Source organism: Mytilus trossulus, chromosome 11 (assembly GCF_036588685.1).
Source record: "Mytilus trossulus isolate FHL-02 chromosome 11, PNRI_Mtr1.1.1.hap1, whole genome shotgun sequence".
In the NCBI taxonomy this organism is placed as follows: domain Eukaryota; kingdom Metazoa; phylum Mollusca; class Bivalvia; order Mytilida; family Mytilidae; genus Mytilus; species Mytilus trossulus.
In genome coordinates this window covers 25,758,536-25,766,889 of record NC_086383.1, presented here as the reverse complement: position 1 = coordinate 25,766,889, position 8,354 = coordinate 25,758,536, and positions in this window count along the sequence as shown.

The following is an 8,354-nucleotide window of genomic DNA, read 5'->3' as shown; positions in this document are numbered from 1 at the left end:
AAATTAAGATGAAAGTTGTAGTGCAAGATGACTGAATTCAGTCATGACTTTGGTATACAGATAACTGGGACAAATAGATTTTCATCAAAAATTAGTCACAATTTAACAGTTTGAATAAAACGTAAATTCTCATTTATTTTGTTTTTGAACATGCTAAATAAAATATTGTTGTACTGTTTTCTCTGGCTTCTTGCATATATGTTACTGCATGGTCCTATTTAAAAAAAAAATAGTATATCCAGCTTCAGATTACACAAATGGAAGCAAGTACCCATTGTGCCTTATATATTAAAAAAGGGACTGAAATCCTCAGACTAAAAAAATAGTATATGTACATTTGCAATCGTGTACTTCTCACAAAATAGCTGAAAATACTTAAAGACAACGATTTGCATCAACAGGAGTCAAATTCTTCTAAGATATGGGGAGAAACCTCAGTTATCTAAATTTTAAGGAGGTGTTATTAAGCAGATTCTTGCATACTCTCCCTATTTGACAAAATCAGAATATTGACAAGTTGAAACAGAATGTGTTATAAACAATTCACCAATTGAAAGTTACAGACAATGGTATACAATAAAATGTCCAGTATTAGACAGGCGTTAAAAATGACACTTTTCTGTCAAACAAAGAGCCATAAATCCTGTTCTTGGGCTTATGCATTTTAAGCAAAAGTATCCATACCGAGGTGCCATAAAGAGAGAAAATCAATGGATGGAGAACAAAACACCAACAAGATGGTGACACATTCAACATACAATTTGGAATATTTACTTGTATATTAAAGGACTAATTCCCCCCTCCCCTTCCCCATTTTCCTAATGTAAATATAAATTTAATCCATTCAAAATATAAAACAAGTGAAACTACAAGCTACTGCTCACTGATGATACCCCCGCCGCAAGTGGATAATATTAATAGTGTAAAAATATGCAAGTGTTCGGTAAACAGGAAGTTGTTGAGTGATGAATCTGAAAACACATCACACAGTATAGCTGACTTATATAAACCCTGAAACCAAATTTCAGAAATCATTGTATTGTAGTTCCTGAAAAAATGTGATGAAAATTTTCAACTTGGCTATCAAAGACATGTGTAAAATCATACAAGTATTCGGTAAACAGGAAGTTGTTGAGTGATGAATCTGAAAACACATCAAACGGTATAGCTGTATTACATAAACCCTGAAACAGAATTTCAGAAATCATTGTATTGTAGTTCCTGAGTAAAAATGCAAAAATATTCATGGGACGGACTGATGGATGGACAGACAGAGTTAAAACAGTATACCCCCCCCCCCCCTTTTTTAAAGCGGGGTATAATCCTAATCAGTGCTAACAAGTTGGAAACGACAAATTTTCAATCATATAAAGGGCAATTTCTCCTTGAAATAAAAGTGAATCTGGCTGAAATTCAAAATTGTCCTATGAGAGGCTATGAATAATATATAGCTCGTGTATAAATATGAACAAAATATGCTGACAAATAAAAGTTCTAGAGAGCTAACAATTCCTGAAGAAAAATATGTTTTGAAATATGCAAAGACATATAGTAATTATTAACCACAGTGGGGCGTTGAAAAAAAATCTACTTCGGGGATTCAGAGATGGGAACTAGAACACATTCCAATTTTTCCATAAACGGCCATTGTGGTGCATATTTCGGCACTTTTTTACATTGGTTATTAGATGTACCCCAACTGTTTCCAACAAGTGTTTCCATCTGATGAACCTGCTGTCAACTTCCAGTTCTGGTTTGCGGATTTTTTATAAACAAAGCGAGCACTTTGTGGCAAATAAACCAAGATTTCTATAGAAAATCCACAAAATTTCAAACATAGATTACTCACTTGCTTTTCTAAAATGTGCTTGTGTTTATCAAGGATTTATATAGTAGGACTACTATATAAATCCTTGTGTTTATTAATTGTTTACAAAAAAATATAAGCAACCTATAAATTCCCAAACATCTGGTGCTGAGCCAGTCAAGTGCACCCTAAAAGGTGCACTACTTAATTTGAGCTAAATTTTTATTTGTTTTAACCATTATTATAACTACAGTAATAAACTTGTTTTGAGGAAATTTCGAGCAATACTCCGATATCTATCAGTTATTAAATTGCCTTATTTGAGGGAACAAGATTAAAAAGAAAAGGCTGTGGATCCATGTTCTAGTCTAAATAATTATGACGTCTGGCAAGGCTATTTTGGTCGCAGGAAGGCGTCCAAGAAAAAAAATCAAAATAGCCTTGCCAGACGTCATAATTATTTGGACTATGGATTTTCTATAAACTTTCCATATGTTTAGTATTGAATCAACACAAGGGTACATAATCCTAACAGTAACACTAACAGTATCAGCCTGCAATGCCGGACTCGCATGAACGCAAGATTTAGTTAGTGGGGCGACGCGTTTTTTTAATTCTTGGTCATGCATTCGTGTTGAGAAAGAAAGGGGGAATGCAAACAGTTATACAAAACGTTACCTTCTCATATATAGATATCAACAGCTAATCAAACCAGGGGAGTTCATAGAGAACGTGCCAACTTCAACATGTGAGTCAAGCAGGGGCTGCCCGACTATATCGACCAATCACAAACGTTGTTGCAAATTTGACCTTGTGACGTCAAACAATTTCCCATAATGCAATTATTGCATATAAATAAAAATTATTGCATATAAATAAAAAAACGACAATTATACCAATTGAATGAAAAATATTGCATTACAATGACAAGTTATACAAATTGAATAAAAAATATTGCATTTGAATGACAAATTATACCATTTGAATGAAAAATTATACCATTAAAATAAAAAATATTGCATATAAATGAAAAATTATACCATTTAAATGAAAAAATATACCATACAAATGAAAAATATTGCATATAAATGAAAAAATATTGCATATAAATGAAAAAATATTGCATATAAATGAAAAAATATACCATACAAATGAAAAAATATTGCATATAAATGAAAAAATATTGCATATAAATGAAAAAATATACCAATTAAATGAAAAATATTGCATTTGAATGAAAAATATCAAATTTTTGCAACCAATACCATGCCATATTTGGATAGATTTAAAATTTGTTTTCCATAGCCGCTAAAGATGTGTTAAATGTCCGTAATAGCTTTGATTATATGTTTTACATGTATAGAAATCAATATGGTTAATACGGCAATATTTATAATTTTAAAAGAAAATAATGTAGCCCCGAATAAAAGCTCAGAATAAGTGTCTGAAATAAGCCCTAAAAAAATATAAAGCAGTTTATATGGGGATAAGTTTGACAAGTGTGTGTATAAGGAGTTCCCGGCTAGGTTTAGAGTATATCATGTATATTAGCGTTATTATGAAGTAATGTGATTCGTAAAACTACGGGTATTGAAAACAATTGTGTATGCATGAATGATTTCACACCTAACTAATTTAATAATAAAAAAAAAAAAATATTAAAAATTGTCAACTGTTAATTCAGTTATAAAGATACGTTTGGTTTACAAATACATTGGGTAACGTTTTTCGCTTTTTCTGTTGGCAGTTATATTTTATCTAGGTATCTATGGCTGGTTCCGATTTTATTTGTTCGAAGAGATAATGGCGAGGAAGTGTTAAAAAAATATATAAATTCAGCACATTCACTAAATAACCGAGGAATACAAAAATGTGTTCAGCAGCAAATATTTCAAAAAACTATTTTTTTAAAACAATATACATCTAAAATTAATGTATTAAATGGGAATGAAAGGTGTTTCTCTTTGTCACAACCTTATATTTCACACGGTAAAATTGTTTTACAAATAATTTAACCTTTATCCCGGGCCTGGCTGTCAGACAATTTGTATCCGTGACTTTTAAGTCAATATCAATGTTTTGAAGTTGCTACGCTTATAAATTAGCTAGGCCTATACACACATGTTTGAAGCTATTATATTTTAACTGTTACAACTTTTTCTGCGTTTAAACAGTTTATTTATGACTGTTTCAACGTTTTCCGTGTTGGGACAGTAATAAAATAACTGTTACAACTTTCAAATAGTTGCATCAGTTTTATTACGACTGTGACAACTCTTGAGGCGTTTAATCAGTTTATTTATGACTGTTGCAACGTTTTTCGAGTTGAGACAGTTGTAAATCAACTGTTACAACTTTGAAATAGTTGTATCAGTCCTTTAATGTCTGTGGCAGTTATTTCTTGCGTTGTTGCAGTCGATTTATGTTGTAGACAAACACTTTTAAAGTTGGGACAGTTACAAAATAACTGAAGCAGTGAAATTTAACAACTGTTACAACTTTAACAGGTCTTATCAGTCTTAGAACGACTGTTACTGGTATGGACAGACGTTTTTTCGTCCAGTAGTGTCTTTTGTCGTAAATTTTAGTGTGAAGTTTCCCGTTTGAAATTGAAATGTCTAAATCTAGAAAGGACAACTGCTGCTGTTTATGTTAGATTTAGTTAAAGTAAGTTCGTTTGGGAAAATTTCTGAAGTATATTTAGAGAACTCTGGATTATTCAACGAAAAAATATCATCCAGATAACGGTAGGTATTTTTGAATGTATCAACCAAATGTAACAATGATGGGTCTTTACTGAGTTTGGTCATAAACTGAGATTCATAGCAATATAGAAATAAATCTGATATTAAAGGGGCACAGTTGGTGCCCATAGGAATACCTACTACCTGACGATACACTTTATCGCCGAAACGTACATAAATGTTATCAAGCAGAAAGTTTAAAGCTTCAATCATATCCTCACATTTCCAGTAAGTGTATCTAGCATACTTTCCTTTTTTGTTACAGAAAAAGGCCTTAAACGAGTTACAGCAAATGAAATTACAATGAGATTTTTCGAAAGACCATTTTATCAAATACAAAAACTTTTTCTTTATAAGATTGTGTGGAAGTGTAGTGTACAGAGTAGAAAAATCATAACTGTCAACAGAATTGTAAGGACCATTGAAAGCATGTATTTTATCTAAAACCTCTAAAGAATTTTTAACACTCCAAAAATAATTAATACCATTATTTTCATATGCTTTATTACAAAAGTTAATAACCAGTTCTTTGATAGTAGTAAGGGAGGTGGTTAGAAGCACTGATAGATTAGTAGTAGAACACTTACTCGAAGCGGAGATGAAACGGAATTTAAATGGTTTTTTGTGTAATTTCGGTAACAAGTTGGGCAGTGGCAATGGTATGCTTGTTAACGATTTGACTCTCTGTGGTGACCTGAATGTAGAGGAATTGATAATTTCGTTTTGAAGAACTTTCGTGTAGTATATGCGTCACACCACCACTACATTATTTGCTGCCTTGTCTGCCGGTACGAACACAAACCGCTCTGCGAGTACCTTGAGTTTGTTTTTTATTCTAGAAATGGGTATCGCATGGTTCCTATTATCAATTTCAGAATTGTTTTCTAAATGAGATATTCGAATATCAACAGTATTCATAATTTTATTCAAATAACTGTCTAAAGATTTTTTATCGGATTTTTCACGTTTGCACCAATTTTTACAATAGGCAGACAGAGCGTCTTTAATGACCTGACGACACTGTTTCCAATCTATTGTAGATGGAGGACGGTATTTTGGTCCTTTCTTTAGAAAAGTTATGACTTCACGGTCATCGACTATGTTGAGGTCTCCTGTGATAACATGACCATAGGGAACATATTTAAAACTAGATGTTTCGCAATCTGAAGTGGAAGGAACATTATTTTCTATATTGACGTCTGTTGTAATTGACGTATAATTGAAAATCAAATTTCTGCTCGGTTTTTTTTATAAGAATACGAAATAATGGGTTGTTCTATATTATCAAAATATGGAGGTATTAAGCTATAAACAGAATAGTCATTAAATATGCTAGAAAAATTAATAAAATCAATACCTCTATTTATATATTTTAATTTGAAAAAATGTTGTTTACGATTTTCAGGTTTATCAATAATAGGAAAAAGCCTGTGATGACAAAAGGCTGTAATAATACGGGTGTATTCATAAAATGGGCTAAAAAAAGAAATTTTATCACACTCAAGAAAAATAGCATATAATTTACTTATAGGTATCTGACCCAGTTTGCATAATACTTGATGTCTGCCATTATATGGTCATTTTTGTTGAATTCTGTTTACAAAACTTAGATTTTTCGAAAAACTAAGGATTTTCTTACCCTAGGAGTAGATTACCTGAGCCGTATTTGGCACAACTTTTTGGACTTTTGGATTCTCAAAGCTCCTCAACTTTGTATCATTTTGCTTTTTAACTTTTTTGATCTGAGCGTCACTGATGAGTCTAATGTAGACGAAACGCCTGTCTGGCGTATAAAATTATAATCCTGGTACTTTTGATAACTATTTACACCACTGGGTTGATGCCACTGCTGGTGGACGTTTCGTCCCCGAGGGCATCACCAGCCCAGTAGTCAGCACTTCGGTGTTGACATGAATATCAATTATATGGTCCTAGTTTTTTGAAATTCTGTTTACAAAACTTAGATTTTTCGACAAACTAAGGATTTTCTTACTTCAGGAGTAGATTACCTTAGCCGTATTTGGCACAACTTTTTGGACTTTTGGATCTTCAATGCTCTTCAACTATGTATTTATTTGGCTTTTTAACATTTTTGATCTGAGTATTGATGAGTCTTATGTAGACGAAACGCGCGTCTGGCGTATAAAATTATAATCCTGGTACTTTTGATAACTATTTACACCACTGGGTCGATGCCACTGCTAATGGACGTTTAGTCCCCGAAGGTATCGCCAGCCCAGTAGTCAGCACTTCGGTGTTGACATGAATATCAATTATATGGTAATATTTTTTAAATTCTGTTTATCAAACTTAGATTTTTCGAAAAACTCAGGATGTGCTTACCCCAGGAGTAGATTACCTTAGCCGTATTTGGCACAACTTTATGGACTTTTGGATCCTCAATGCTCTTCAACTTTGTATTTATTTGGCTTTTTAACTTTTTTGATCTGAGCGTCACTGATGAGTCTAATGTAGACGAAACACGCGTCTGGCGTATAAAATTATAATCCTGGTACTTTTGATAACTATTTACACCACTGGGTCGATGCCACTGCTGGTGGACGTTTCGTCCCAAAGGGTATCACCAGCCCAGTAGTCAGCACTTCGGTGTTGACATGAATATCAATTATATGGTCATTTTATTTTTTTATTCTGTTTGCAAAAATTAGATTTTTCGAAAAACTATGGATTTTCTTACCCCCGGAGTAGATTACCTTAGCCGTATTTTGCACAACTTTTTGGACTTTTGGATCCTCAATGCTCTTCAACTTTGTATTTATTTGGCTTTTTAACTTTTTTGATCTGAGCGTCACTGATGAGTCTAATGTAGACGAAACACGCGTCTGGCGTATAAAATTATAATCCTGGTACTTTTGATAACTATTTACACCACTGGGTCGATGCCACTGCTGGTGGACGTTTAGTCCCCGAGGGTATCACCAGCCAAGTAGCCAGCACTTCGGTGTTGACATGAATATCAATTATATGGTCATTTTTTTTTAAATTCTGTTTACAAAACTTAGATTTTTCGAAAAACGAAGGATTTTCTTACCCCAGGAGTAGATTACCTTAGCCGTATTTTGCACAACTTTTTGGACTTTTGGATCCTCAATGCTCTTCAACTTTGTATTTATTTGGCTTTTTAACATTTTTGATCTGAGCATTGATGAGTCTTATGTAGACGAAACGCGCGTCTGGCGTATAAAATTATAATCCTGGTACTTTTGATAACTATTTACACCAATGGGTCGATGCCACTGCTGGTGGACGTTTAGTCCCCGAAGGTATCGCCAGCTTATTAGTCAGCACTTCGGTGTTGACATGAATATCAATTATATGGTAATTTTTTTTAAATTCTGTTTACCAAACTTAGATTTTTCGAAAAACTAAGGATATGCTTACCCCAGGAGTAGATTACCTTAGCCGTATTTGGCACAACTTTTTGGACTTTTGGATCCTCGATGCTCTTCAACTTTGTATTTATTTGGCTTTTTAACATTTTTGATCTGAGCATTGATGAGTCTTATGTAGACGAAACGCGCGTCTGGCGTATAAAATTATAATCCTGGTACTTTTGATAACTATTTACACCACTGGGTCGATGCCACTGTTAATGGACGTTTAGTCCCCGAAGGTATCGCCAGCCCAGTAGTCAGCACTTCGGTGTTGACATGAATATCAATTATATGGTATGTTTTTTAAATTCTGTTTATCAAACTTAGATTTTTCGAAAAACTAAGGATGTGCTTACCCCAGGAGTAGATTACCTTAGCCGTATTTGGCACAACTTTATGGACTTTTGG